The sequence below is a fragment of the Coregonus lavaretus genome (assembly GCF_964263955.1).
Source record: "Coregonus lavaretus genome assembly, chromosome: 26".
Classification (NCBI taxonomy): Eukaryota; Metazoa; Chordata; class Actinopteri; order Salmoniformes; family Salmonidae; genus Coregonus; species Coregonus lavaretus.
Window position 1 is genome coordinate 29,024,869 of NC_140013.1, and position 15,505 is coordinate 29,040,373.

Sequence of the window (15,505 nt, forward strand, 5' to 3'; positions counted from 1 at the left end):
ATTTGTACTTTGTTGAGAGTAGCCTACTCTAATCATAGGGAAGTAGAAGTGCTAAAAGTGTTTTAGGTTTATCACAGCAGAGTGTAACTCGTGCAAACAGAGTATAGTAATGTGAAACGTGTGTGTTTCATATGGTAACAAAGTGTGGTTTTTAAAAAGAAGTGTATAGTTTTTACAAGAGTGTTTAATTTTGCAAAGGATCTGTAGTGTTTTGCTAATTGGGTGTGTGGTTGTGCTAATTGTGTGTAGTGTTTTGAAAACACGGGCCCTGTTTTGAAAATCGTGCTTAAGCAATCAAAAAAAACTGTAATTGAATCCTCACATCCTCCCTCCTTCTCAAAGCACATTGGAGTAGATCTTAGGTTCCTCTCCTCTGATCTTCTCCTCCAATGCATTTTGAGAAGGAGGCAAGTAGCGGACGCGAGGAATCAAGGAAATACAATTGACATACACACCAGGAATTGGACTACTGTGAGGTCATCCTAGAAAACGAGGCTGGCCGACTATCCGTCCTGCCGCTGGATGAAGGGGTTGGGGATGGCTTCCATGCCGTCCTGAGGACAGATGAGCACCACGGACATCCCACTACAAACCACCAGGCCCAGCTGCCGCGTGTCCTCGGTCAGCTTGAACTGGTCGTCAGGATCCCGCAAGTACTCGATGGTGCTATCCAATAACAGGTTCAACAGGACCCTTCAGAACTCCACTGACCTCTCGTCCTCCCTGAAACTTCACACGGATTTGTTTATCAATGTACTTTGACAGGTCAAAGATACTCTCTTTCTTCTTCTTCTCTTCTTCCTTGTTTCTGTCCTGGTTTCTGTCCGCCATTTTTAATATACTGATGTCATACAGTAATTACAGAGAAAATTCAACATTAACATCTTGATGAGAACTGAGATGAACAATAAACTGTTACATTTGACCCTGAAGGCTACATTAGGCTACCACATAATATACACAGCATTCAGTAATGATGCATTTAATTCAAACTAGTTCAATAGTTTGTTTGAATGCATTATAACACATCAGGTCATGTGAAATGAATGTATCAAGTTGGAAAGAGAAAATCAATGTAATCTATATGAGTGTATACAGTATGTACTGCAAATGTGTGTTTATACGTGTGTGTTGGTGTGATGTGTGTTTATAGATGTGTGTTGGTGTGATGTGTGTTTGTAGATGTGTGTTGGTGTGATGTGTGTTTATACGTGTGTGTTGGTGTGATGTGTGTTTATAGATGTGTGTTGGTGTGATGTGTGTTTATAGATGTGTGTTGGTGTGATGTGTGTTTATAGATATGTGTTGGTGTGATGTGTGTTTATAGATGTGTGTTGGTGTGATGTGTGTTTATACGTGTGTTTGTGTGATGTGTGAGCATACAAGTGTGAGAGTATGTCTGTATGCCTGTGTGTGTATTGAGTCTGTATTGAGTACGTATTGATATGGTGTAAACTAAAGAAGGGGCAGATGGTGCCAGCAGGGTGCGTCCTCCCCAGAACACCTCATCATTTTGGGGTGTGACTGTGGTCTAATCTGCCCCAGCCCAGGAGAAGAGAGGAGAGGGCGAGCCCAGCCAGTCTAAATTCATACTCTCTCCCCACCTTTGATAGTCAAGAGGATTACACCTTGTTTTCAAATAGAGCCAGGCCAGAAAGGGGAAAGAAAGGAGGACACAACACCAAATGGAATTAGGACCTGCTTAAAGGCCTACTTCGTTTATTGTTAACTCCTTCCAGTTCATTAAGCTTAATCCTTATTAGGGTGTAAGTAACAGGGGCTTCAATAGGCCAGCCCTGGCCTAGGGGACATGTGTGCCTATTGAAGGCAGCTCGGGGGTTAATCCTGTCCACTGCTCCTCGGGCCTCCCCACCCCTGAGGCAGTAGGCTCCTGAGTCCCTGTGACAAGCGTGGAGCCGCCCGCCTTTTGTGAATCAATTTGTCAGGGCCGTCCCCCAGCCGGATGCACGGCAGCAGGGTCACTGGCAGCCATGTTAATACAGATGTAGATGCCAATAAGGCCTCTTAATCAGGATACAAGAGGGAGCGATTGACTTTTAAAGAAGACATACAGTGGACCAGTTATTTTATTCTCTTCCATCTTCCTCCCCACCCTTTCTGGGCCAACAAATACACAAATACCTTGGCCCTATTTTAATGCTTTTAAATAGCAACATTGTTTCATATCTTACAATACTGAAATGGACATGACTTGATTGGATAGGGTGAACCACTATTAGTGATATTATTGTATTTTGGCTAAGGGTAGCAAGCAGAGATACTGCAGTACAGTGCTCTCAGGTGGCTTGCGGTTTATAACAGGGTTTAGCACCTGACTAGGACCTGTGTGAACCTCGTTGAAGGTACCCAAGGGACCAACACACACACACACACACACACAGACACATGCTTATGCGTACACACACACAAAAGCTGCACACACACACAGCAATTTACGACACACCTCTTTTGATGGAAAGAGCTTATACATAAAACACAAGGGCTCATAACTGTTGTAGGGAGAGAAAGAGAGAGAGAGAGAGAGAGAGAGAGAGAGAGAGAGAGAGAGAGAGAGAGAGAGAGAGAGAGAGAGAGAGAGAGAGAGAGAGAGAGAGAGTGAGAGAGAGTGAGAGAGGGTAGAGAGAGAGAGAGAGAAGAGGAGTGATAGAGGTAAACCAACAGATAGTCCTCCCTAACGCTCCGGTAGTGAATGTTCAGATCCTCAATACCCGCTTTCCAACAGAGCACATGCGTAGGAGAAAAAAGATTAAGGAGGACTTGGAAAGTGCAATCAGAAGTCTCAATTCTTGACTTCGTTAGACAGCACCGAACACAATTAGCTGCGGACACTAAGAAATGGTTTGGAGGCAAACCAATCAAGCCCAGAGCGGGCGACCTGGGTTACGGATGCCTCCGAATCCAAATGAATCAACACGGACAACAGGCACAATGGCCCTAGATTAGCGCCCGCGCCCATGTTAACAGCCCTCGTTTAACACCATTTAAGCAGACAGAAATCCCCAAGTTTCTAAATTGGAAATTCATTCCCTCAGGTACTTCTCTCATATGAGAAAAGTTTAAATGCATTTTGATCTGCCCTAATTTCAATTAATTAGTGGCGATGACTGTTGGGCCCCTGAGGGCGGGGAAAGTGGGCTGAGGGGCCCGAGGAGGATCACATTGGGAAAGTATAGAAAAGTGCCATCAATAAACTGCAAGAGACTCATTACTTCGCTAAATGGCTCTCCCAAAGTCGCGACATTTTAACACAGGACTGGAGCCTAATTACTGGTCACAGCATCCATTACAAACCCCTCCGCCCTCCTTCCCTCCCTCTCTCCCTCCTTCTCTCCATCCCTCCCTCCCTGTCCACAGTGGAATCCTTTCCTTAATAATGACTGCTCTGCTGGCTACTGTTAGATTAGAGCCCACCATCTTGGCAGTGTGTGTGTAAATGTGTGTGTGTGTGTGTGTGTGTGTGTGTGTGTGTGTGTGTGTGTGTGTGTGTGTGTGTGTGTGTGTGTGTGTGTGTGTGTGTGTGTGTGTGTGTGTGTGTGTGTGTGTGTGTGTGTGTGTGTGTATGTGTGTGTGTATGGGGGAGGGAGGGGGGAGTCGTCAAGTGTGTAACAAACTTGCATTAACCACAAACTTGCCATGAATTAAAGATTGGGGAACTTGGTCATTGAAATAATAGTGTATTGATAGGAAGATCCTAAATAGAGCAGAAATAGAACAAGCGGTCCAAAGAGATCCTACCAGAACCTCTGGTTCAGTTTAAAAAAGACAAAAAGGTAATCTCAACGCAATCCCAGGTATAAAGTTAATATTCCAACAGAAATCCAAAAGGTTCAATGGAAATGGATGGCTCTGAACTATTCAATGTCTATTTCTACCAACAGTGTGGAAAAAGGAAAAAAGAGGCCTGAAATCCCTCTTTATAGCAAACAATGCTAGCTAGGCTCCATCCACACCCATACCTACAAGTGCACTGCCTAATAGGCAATTATCATCACAATACAGTGTGTTTACATAGTCGTGGCCGAGTACATACATTAACACATTATTCTCATCATTTCATTTCTATTAGGGGCAATGTTTCATTTCATTTTCACTTTATGCTTTCATGGTTATGCATGTTACAAGTATGTCCTCTGAGGAGATGAAAAAAGTGGTACAAACAGGCAAAAAGTTTAAAAGGCTCAACTCGACAGGTGTCATGATGGAGATGAGCAACACCATTGGCTGTCAGTGTTCAGTGTTCAGTAGAGAAAATATCAAGAAGTCAGCAGGTGGCTAATGAGAGACAAGAAAATGTGTGTCCTCTCCTGTCCTCTGCCAATTAGGCCGCATTCAGTGGGAACCAGTCAGAGGAGAGGAGAGGACAGGACAGGAGAGATGTGTGAAGAGGCAGCTGGCCAGGGAGTGGCTATACAAAAGGAAACAGCAGTGAGAGGGTACTGGAGCTGGGGCTTTTCTATTCTCAACAGCCCCACTGAAAGGCATGGAGGAGAGATAGATATAGGGAAGGGGAAGAGACAGAGAGAGCTCAGATAAAAAACAAGTATCTAATCACGGCAGATGATGTGCTTTTAATGGGGGAGCCAACCTGAGTGGGTTGTGCTCTGCTACTCTGAGACCCATCGTGGAGGAGGAATTAAAACCAGTCAATAAAGCCCATGTCTGTGGTCCAGGCAGGGGGGAGAGGGGATATGGACACACTCTGGGCGCAGGGTTTACAGATGAATCCATGTGTTCCCGCTCCCACAGGCATGAATAAGAGAAGTGGTGCCAAAGAGAGGGCCATGGGGAGTGTGTAAGTGTGTGAGTGCACAACACGAACATAAGGCAGGCAGAGCTTTCTGTTAGGGTGTTTTGTTCTGTAGGCCTCACTTGGGGTAAAAGCATGAGAAGGGCGCTAGACATGGAGGTTTGGGTGATTAGAATAAATATGAGCCTATTGCCACACAAGAGCACTTAGCACACGCACACGTCTTGTCACTCCTGTCACTCATCCCTCTAATGGCAGACCTGGGGATGTAAGCTGTGTGTGTGTGTGTGTGTGTGTGTGTGTGTGTGTGTGTGTGTGTGTGTGTGTGTGTGTGTGTGTGTGTGTGTGTGTGTGTGTGTGTGTGTGTGTGTGTGTGTGTGTGTGTGTGTGTGTGTGTGTGTGTGTGTGTGTGTGTGTGTGCGTGCGTGCGTGCGTGCGTGCGTGCGTGCGCGTGCGTGCGTGCGTGCGTATGCGTGCGTGCGTGCGTGTGTGTGTGTGCATGCATGCGTGTGTGCGTATGCGTGCGTTAGTGTGTGTGTGCGTGTGCGTGCGTGTGTCCATGTGTCCGTGTGTGCGTGTGTGCGTGTGTGCGTGTGAGTATATGTGTGTGTGTGTGTGTGCGTATGTTGGGGCTAGGGAGCAGACTCTTTACCTCCCGGGGTTTCCATTATCCCTGTAACCATTCTCTAAAATGGAGGTCATATCAGGTGCCATTTCTACAACCCACCTCTCCTCTTCCAAATGCACCATTTTCCCAGAAATGACACACGTTTGATGCGTTAGCAAAAAAAAACCTGCTGAAATGCAGCGTTCACCTTCCACAGTTTTTTAAACAGCAGCAAACAGACAAACAGACAATCAAAAACATAGAAAAATGTAGTTTAGTCTCCTGAGAAATGGCAAGTTGAGCGATTCTGTTTTCCAATGCTTAGAATTTCCCTCAGTGCATGACTGCTCAGTTGAGAAGCAGTCTAGAAGTCATTTTAAAGATGTTGATGTTCCTGGAGGAAAGAAAGAGCTTTAAATGTAATTGTATTTCTCTGTTTGTTGATGTTCATGGATTTCTCAGTGGTTCGTATATTGCCTTTCTTTTTAAGTGCAATATCACTCTCAAGCCTTACCTTAAGACTTTAAAAGCGACATAATGGCACTACTGTTGAAATAAGATTTTTCTTACCACAAATTACTCAAGTCATATAAACACTGACATACAGTGCCTTCGGAAAGTATTCAGAACTCTTGATTTTTTCCACATTTTGTTACGTTACAGCCTTACTCTAAAATTGATTAAATTGTTTTTTCCACTCATCAATCTACACACAATACCACATAAAGACAAAGCAAAAACAGGTTTATAGAAATGTTTGCTAATCTATAAAAAAATTAAAACGGAAATATCACATTAAAAAAAGTATTCAGACCCTTTACTAAGTACTTTGTTGATGCACCTTTGGCAGCAATTACAACCTTGAGTATTCTTGGCTTGGCCACCTGTATTTGGGGAGTTTCTCCCATTATTCTCTGCAGATCCTCTCAAGCTCTGTCAGGTTGGATGGGAAGCGTTGCTGCACAGCTATTTTCAGGTCTTTCCAGAAATATTCGATTGGGTTCAAGTCCGGGCTCTGGCTGGGTCACTCAAGGACATTCAGAGACTTGTCCCGAAGCCACTCCTGCGTTGTCTTGGCTGTGTGCTTAGGGTCGTTGTCCTGTTGGAAGGTGAACCTTTGCCCCAGTCTAAGGTCCTGAGTGCTCTGTGGCAAGTTTTCATCAAGGATCTCTCTGTACTTTGCTCCGTTCATCTTTCCCTCGATCCTGACTAGTTTCCCAGTCCCTGCCGTTGAGAAATATCACCACAGCATGATGCTGCCACCATCATGCTTCACCGTAGGGATGGTGCCAGGTTTCCTCCAGAGGTGACGCTTGGCATTCAGGCCAAAGAGTTCAATCTTGGTTTCATCAGACCAGAGAATCTTGTTTCTCATGGTCTGAGAGTCTTTAGGTGCCTTTTGGCAACTCCAAGCGGGCTGTCATGTGCCTTTTACTGAGGAGTGGCTTCCGTCTGGCCACTCTACCATAAAGGCCTGATTGGTGGTGTGCTGCAGAGATGGTTGTCCTTCTGGAAGGTTCTCCCATCTCCACAGAGGAACTCTAGAGCTCTGTCAGAGTGACCATCGGGTTCTTGGTCACCTCCCTGACCGAGGCCCTTCTCCCCCGATTTCTTAGTTTGGCCGGGCGGCCAGCTCTAGGAAGAGTCTTGGTGGTTCCAAACTTCTTCCATTTAAGAATGATGTGGGCCACTGTATTCTTGGGGACCTTCAATGCTGCAGAATTTTTTTGCCACCCTTCCCAAGATCTGTGCCTCGACACAATCTTGTCACAGAGCTCTACGGACAATTCCTTCAACCTCATGGCTTGGTTTTTGCTCTGACATGCAACTGTGGAACCTTATATAGACAGGTGTGTGACTTTCCAAATCATGTCCAATCAATTTAATTTACCAATGAAGTTTTAAAAACATCTCAAGGATGATCAATGGAAACAGGATGCACCTGAGCTCAATTTCAAGTCTCATAGCAAAGGGGCTGAATACTTATGTCAAGGAATTGTATTATTTCAGTTTTTTAATTTGCAAAAATGTCTAAAAACCTGTTTTCGCTTAGTCATTATGGGGTATTGTGTGTAGATTGCTGAGGAAACATTTTTATTTAATCCATTTTAGAATAAGGCTGGAACGTCATAAAATGTGGAAAAAGTCAAGGTGTCTGAATACTTTCCAAAGGCACTGTATGTCTTTGTGAACTTGATATACTTTACGAATTTATGTTAGTTCTAGAGCTTTTACAGAAGTTATGTCGGATTCTCAGGTCAGTGACTCAAAACCCTTATCTGAGCAGGTATGCCCCATTGAGATATAAAATATCTTAAACCAAAGACACTAGACAGTATAAACAATACAAGTATTTAAAAAAAACATTAAGATATGCTATCACTCTCACACCAGAATCATAAAGATGAATCCAACTGATAGTGTTACAGTCCGACTTCACTCACTATTCTCATGACTTCAACTCAATTTGTACTAGATGTTCAGTGATTTCGACAAAACACTGATAAATCATATTGATAAATGACACAAATCAAGCAAGTTAATAGTCTGCTTCTCCAAAATGTCAATTAGAAGAATCCTACGCTGTTTCCTGTCGTTGGGTACCATCAGACATCTGCAGGCCTCAGCTGTTCAATAGCTGGCCAGGCTCAACCCAACATGCGGAAATTCCTGCCGGTATGCAGTCAAAAAAGGCAACAGCTGTTTATTACTGTTACTGTGTATGTGCGTGCATGCATGCGGGCGCGCGTGCGTGTGAGTTTATGTGTGCATCCATGCAGCCCTTAGACGACCATAGCGTGAAACGCACCAGCAGCATCCCTGCTGAAGGCTTCTCCTTCTCGCCATCTGGATAATGGATCATTCACAATCGTAAAAAAAAAATAGGGGAAATGTGTCATAATGGACCACTTCCTGAAAACGGGATGGGGTGCACCTTCATCTGTTTACCATTCCCTTCTATTTGTGGGTGTGGCAGGGACCTGTCAAGATGATTATGAAAGAGGCATTATAGGTGGGGATTATGCATCATTGGACAATGGGAGATGATCAATGGGCCCAGGCTTTTAGCTGAATGCTGTTAAGAACTGCATTCACCACAACCGTTACACAGGTGCTGCTACATACTCAAATACAATATCTGTGAGATACTCACTGACACACACTGTCACATTCATACACCGACATGGTAATATTCTGACACATGACACACATTCACTCCAATGCATGTATTCACATACAGCTATACACTAAAATGCACTCACAGTCACACACACACACACTCTCTCTCATGGACACACACACGTTTGTTTTACTATCCTTGTGGTACCAAACAATTGACTCCCATTCAAAATCCTAATTTCCCTAAACCCTAATTCTTACCCTAACCCTAAACCTAACCCCTAAGCCTAAAAGAGCCCTTTTCCTTGTGGGGCCTGGCGAAATGTCCCCACTTGTCCGAATTTTCCTTGTTTTACTGTCTTGGTGAGGACTTCTGGGTCCCCACAAAGATAGTAAAACCAAAAACACACACACACAAGCGTACACTGAGGCACCCTGTAGTCCGTACTGAGTGTTTATAACTGTGTTAGAACAAGGACAGAAAGATAGAGGGAAGACAGAGAAACCAGTTCAGCCTTTACCTCAACAACACAGAAGGAGCAGAACTGACTGTAGCCTCACTCTGGCCCTCCATAAATAATTACATTCTCTCCAGTCATTTAGCCAGCACCATTGTCTTCTAGCTAATGGGACTGTGTAGATCTTCTCTCCCTCCCTCCCTCCCTCCCTCCCTCCCTCCCTCCCTCCCTCCCTCCCTCCCTCCCTCCCTCCCTCCCTCCCTCCCTCCCTCTCCTTCCCTCCCACACTCTCTCCCTCTCTCTCTGTCTCTCTCTTTCACTCTCTGATGGCTTTCTCAACCTCTCCCTGTGCATTATGTAGATAACCCAGGGACGATATATATCCCAAGCGGGTCAAACCCAGGTCGCAATCACACACTGTGACAGAGGCAGCCAATCCCCGTAAATCAGAGCTAGGAGAGGGGCAATGGGAGGGAGGGTGTCATCTGGGGAGGGGGGGGGGGGGGGGGCACGACGGTGGGTGGGGGTGGGGGACATGGGACCCACGGGGTGTCCACGGCGTGCCTGTAAGACAATCGCGTAGACCAGGGGGAGGCAGGGACGTGCCTGGGGGAGCGAGGCAGCCAAGGGGGAAGGCTTTGATCAATGAGGAGGGAAATAGGGAGGAGAGAAAATGGACTGAGTGTGTGAGGTGGACGAGTGTACTGAGGCGTAGAACCCTGACAAACGATATCTAGGAGAAGAGAGGAGAGGACAGGAGAGGTGTCTTGTGGGAAGAAAATCAGATGCAAAAGCACACAGCTCACACCGAACGTTATTTATCTCCGTCATTTTCGAGCACATTTTGGTCGCTTGCAAATATTTGCGTTTGGTATTTTCAGACTGTTGATCAGAACGTGAATGGAAACAGAACCACATTAGAAAGACTAGCTATATAACACATGGTGGTGTTCACAGTGCCAAGGACTTCATACAGACAGGAAGTTTGTTTCTGGGATTTCTCCATACCCATAAGCAATGTTCCCTCAAAAAATATTCGGCACTGAGCAAATTTGAGGTCTGCTGAGTGGGAACTTGAACGTTGGGAAAATTCTGTGCAACTTTAAGGCGCACGTTTACTCTGAACACTGAGGCTGTACCCACTTAAAGTTACAGTTTTAACAGTGGCCAAGTAGGCTACTGTGGCTATTTGATCATAATGTAAGCCTACCAGGGTGGCCTACCATCAAAAACATTGGAGAAAAATGCATCCCATAACATTTTAACATGGAAATAGCTGTTCTATCATTCAGCCTACAGTAGCAGCCAATGTGTGGTGTTCAATGCCTACATTCCATGAGACTAAAAAAAACACAACATGCAGGGCTTGACATTAACCTGTTTTTCCACTTGTCCTTCAGACAAGGTGACTGAAAATGTAGTGTTTGATGCAAGAAACCACTTTACAAAATAAAATTCATTATTATTCTCATACCATTATTACAGAGAATCAGACAAATTATGCTACGCTCTGCCTATTGGCTACTTAGCTCGTTCAAGACCGTCTCAAAATACAACACTTCCCCTTTAAGACATAAAAAAGCTCTTTACCTGACTAGCTTTTCAAAGATGGCTACAAATGCACACATTTTGTGCTCTTGTTGGAAGCAACCACTCCCCCATTGTTGACTAGAAATTAGCTATAACTGGGCTAATAACTCACTAACTAGCAAAAAATATGAACAAATGTGCACACGTGGCAACATGCAGCTCTCACTTTGATCTCAAAACAAGCGCATCTACTGGCGACCGCTCACACAATCCAGTTCAAAGTGAATGGCACAGATCTATATATGGCAATAGCTAGTTGCATATAGGCCTACTGCTGCTCTGATTGGTTATGGGCGGCGCACCGGTCTGTTTAGAGTACTGGACTGAGTTGTACCTGTCAATGCAATAGAATCCTACTCCAATGCGCTCTGCCTACAAGAAAATATCTTGCACAGTTAGTTTTGCATACTATATCTTGCATAGTTTGTTTTGTTTCGGTGTATTAAATTGAAAGTGGCTAATATTGCATTGATTCAATGACAATTCCCACAGAAGAGTGAAATGTTGATAGTGTTAACTAAAGGGGAAAACTGTAGAAAGTTGAGTGAAGTTCAATCTAGTGCTTCTCTGCACGGGCTCATATTTCTTCTGCATGGCAGTCCGAGCACGCGGGCAGAACATTGCACATAAGTATGGTTTGATGTTTTTGTGATTTAGGCATGGGTTATTCCTCACTCTCTCACACACGCACACGCACACGCACACGCACACACACACACACACACACACACACACACACACACACACACACACACACACACACACACACACATACACACACACACACATTATATCACTCAGGCACATCTCTAATGCTACTGACTAATGAGTGACTGGTGCTTTTTAATACAGCAGATTAATAGTAAGCCTCCGCTGTGCTGTGACAATACTCAGAGCAGACGCACAGAGTGGATGTGACAGGTGTGCACAGCCTGTTTACTCACCAGGAGGTGTGTGTGTGTGTGTGTGTGTGTGTGTGTGTGTGTGTGTGTGTGTGCATGTGTGTGTATCAAAGGTCCCTAAGTGGCACTATGCTAAAATACCAAAATCCACCTGTTAAAATGTACTCTGCTGCCCCTTGTGGTGTAAGAAAATATTACACCTGCCTATTCTTTGGCATTTGAAGCACTGGATAAGGGTATTTTGAGAAGGGGAGCTAGGCTGCCTTTCTCATGGACTAGTGTCTGTGTATTCATTAGAAAAATACAGCCAGACAACCTTCACCAACACAATCTTTACCACCACAGCCTTCACCACCATCAACACAACCTTCACCACCACCAACACAACCTTCACCACCACCACCTGGTCTGTTGATATCCCTCTAGTGGTGTGGGGGCTGTGCTTTAGCAAAGTGGGTGGGGTTATATCCAGCCTGGTAGGCCCTGTCTCAGCCTCAAGTATCTATGCTGCAATAGTCTATGTGCCGGGGGACTAGGGTCAGTCTGTTATATCTGGTGTAATTCTCCTGTCTTAACTCGTGTCCTGTGTGAATTTAAGTATGCTCCCTCTAATTCTCACCCCCTCTCTACCTCCCCTCCCGAGGACCTGCGCCCTAAAACCATGCCTCAGGACTACCTGGCCTGATGACTACTGGCCTGTCCCCAGTCCACCTTGTCGTGCTGCTGCTCCAGTTTAAACTGTTCTGCCTGCAGCTATGGAACCCTGACCTGTTCACCGGACGTGTTACCTTGTCCCGGACCTGCTATTTTCGACTCTCCCTCTCTCTCTCTCCCTCTCTCTCTACCGCACCTGCCGTCTCGACCTCTGAATGCTCGGCTATGAAAAGCCAACAGACATTTACTCCTGAGGTGCTGACCTGTTGCACCCTCTAAAATCACTGTGATTATTATTTGACCCTGCTGGTCATCTATGAACGTTTGAACATCTTGAAGAACAATCTGGCCTTAATGGCCATGTACTCTTATAATCTCCAACCGGCACAGCCAGAAGAAGACTGGCCACCCCTTAGAGCCTGGTTCCTCTCTAGGTTTCTTCCTAGGTTCCTGCTTTTCTAAGGAGTTTTTCCTAGCCACTGTGCTTCTACATCTGCTTTGCTTGCTGTTTGGTGTTTTAGGCTGGGTTTATGTATAGCACTTTGTGACATCTGTAACAACAGTGACAAATGGTTTGATGAAGAATGCAAAAACCTAAGAAATAAATTGAGAAACCTATCCAACCAAAAACATAGAGACCCAGAAAATCTGAGCCTACGCCTTCACTATGGTGAATCACTAAAACAATACAGAAATACACTACGTAGAAAGAAGGAACAGCATGTCAGAAATCAACTCAATGTAATTGAAGAATCCATAAACTCTAACCACTTCTGGGAAAAATTGGATAACACTAAACAAACAGAGCTTTCTATCCAAAACGGAGATGTATGGGTAAACCACTTCTCCAATATTTTTGTCCCTATAACAAAGAACAAACAGCAAAAAATATATACATGATCAAATGGTAATTTTTAAATCAACTATTAAAGACTATCAGCACACACTGGATTCTCCAATTACATTGAATTAACTACAGGACAAAATACAAACCCTCCAACCCAAAAAGGCCTGTGGTGTTGATGGTATCCTCAATGAAATGATAAAATATACAGACCACAAATTCCAATTGGCTATACTTAAACTCTTTAACATCATCCTTAGCTCTGACATCTTCCCCAATACTTGGAACCAAGGACTGATCACCCCAATCCACAAAAGTGGAGACAAATTTGACTCCAATAACTATCGTGGGATATGTGTTGACAGCAACCTTGGGAAAATCCTCTGCATTATCATTAACAGCAGACTAGATTATTTCCTCAGTGAAAACAATCTACTGAGCAAATGTCAAATTGGCTTTTTACCAAATTACCGTATGACAGACCACGTATTCCCCCTGCACACCCTAATTGACAAACAAACAAACCAAAACAAAGTCTTCTCATGCTTTGTTGATTTCAAAAAACTCAATTTGGCATGAGGGTCTGCTATACAAATTGATGGAAAGTGGGGTTGGGGGAAAAACATACAACATTATAAAATCTATGTACACAAACAACAAGTGTGCGGTTAAAATTGGCAAAAAACACACACATTCCTTTCCACAGGGGCGTGGGGTGAGACAGGGATGCAGTTTAAGCCCCACCCTCTTCAACATATATATCAACGAATTGGCGAGGGCACTAGAACAGTCTGCAGCACCCAGACTCACCCTAATAGAATCTGAAGTCAAATGTCTACTGTTTGCTGATGATCTGGTGCTTCTGTCACCAACCAAGGAGGGCCTACAGCAGCACCTAGATCTTCTGCACAGATTCTGTCAGACCTGGGCCCTGACAGTAAATCTCATTAAGACAAAAATAATGGTGTTCCAAAAAAGGTCCAGTTGCCAGGACCAAAAATACAAATTCCATCTAGACACCGTTGCCCTAGAGCACACAAAAAACTATACATACCTCGGCCTAAACATCAGCGCCACAGGTAACTTCCACAAAGCTGTGAACGATCTGAGAGACAAGGCAAGAAGGGCCTTCTATGGGCCTTCTATGCCATCAAGGAACATAAAATTTGACATACCAATTAGCATCTGGCTAAAAATACTTGAATCAGTTATAGAACCCATTGCCCTTTATGGTTGTGAGGTCTGGGGTCCGCTCACCAACCAAGAATTCACAAAATGGGACAAACACCAAATTGAGACCCTGCATGCAGAATACTACAAAAATATTCTCAGTGTACAACGAAAACCACCAAATAATGCATGCAGAGCAGAATTAGGCCGATACCCGCTAATTATCAAAATCCAGAAAAGAGCTGTTAAATTCACTTAAAAGGAAGCGATTCCCAAACCTTCCATAACAAAGCCATCACCTGCAAAGAGATGAACTTGGAGAAGAGTCCCCTAAGTAAGCTGGTCCTGGGGCTCTGTTCACAAACACAAACAGACCCCACAGAGCCCCAGGACAACAACAACAACACAATTAGACCCAACCAAATCATGAGAAAACAAAAACCAATCTTCACCACCACTATTTTCACCACCACCACCACTATCTTCACCACCACCACCACCACTATCTTCACCACCACCACCACCACTATCTTCACCACCACCACCACCACTACCTTCACCTTCACCACCACCACCACCACTACCTTCACCACCACCACTACATTCACCACCACCACTTCCTTCACCACCACCTACCTTCACCACCACCACGACCACCACTACCTTCACCACCCAACCTACACCTCCACAAACTTCACCACCACCAAACCTTCACCGTCACCACCACCAAACTCCAGACAGACTCCCACCATCTCTTCCTTCCAGACTGGTAGCTAGTTTACCTGCTACCTGCTTTAAAACTCACCCCCATGACGAGCCTGTGGGATGGAGGTGAGGAAGGAGGTAGAAGATGGGGGAGGCCCTAATCCTGAGTGGAAGAGTGGGGCGGGAGAGAGAGAGAGAGAGAGAGAGAGAGAGAGAGAGAGAGAGAGAGAGCATGGGGTTGGTTCCTCCACTGCTGGAGGTAAAAGATCACTGACCGGCTCTGGTAATTAGGAGATGAATTTGTCATGCTCTCCAGCCGGCCTGGATGTACCAAACAGCGAGCCAATAGCAATCTCCACACTGTTTACCTAGAGAGGGGCGCCACACAGGCTCAACACCGTGCCGCGCAACCCCAGCCACACACAAATTACTATTTTATGCCGGAGAGGAGAGAGAGAGAAAGGAAGAGAGAGAGAGAGAGAGAGAGAGAGAGAGAGAGAGAGAGAGAGAGAGAGAGAGAGAGAGAGGAGAGGGGAAGGGAAGGGAGGGGGGAGAGAATGTGTGCACTCTGCCTGTTTATTTAGGATATTGTGAAGATATGGGTGAAAATTTGCAATTTTATTGGTTTCCAGGTGTGGCGTTAGGTGTGTATGTGTGTGTGTGCATGTGTGAGTGTGTGTATGCCGC

At 44.9% G+C, this 15,505-nt stretch overlaps 1 pseudogene across 1 annotated transcript; it reads right to left on the reverse strand.

The window, feature by feature from the left end:
* Positions 1 to 503: 503 nt before the first annotated feature.
* On the reverse strand, positions 504 to 831 carry LOC311101676 (U6 snRNA-associated Sm-like protein LSm7; annotated as a pseudogene). The gene has a single exon. The product of its transcript is annotated as a U6 snRNA-associated Sm-like protein LSm7 (transcript).
* Between the last annotated feature and the right edge of the window lie 14,674 nt (positions 832 to 15,505).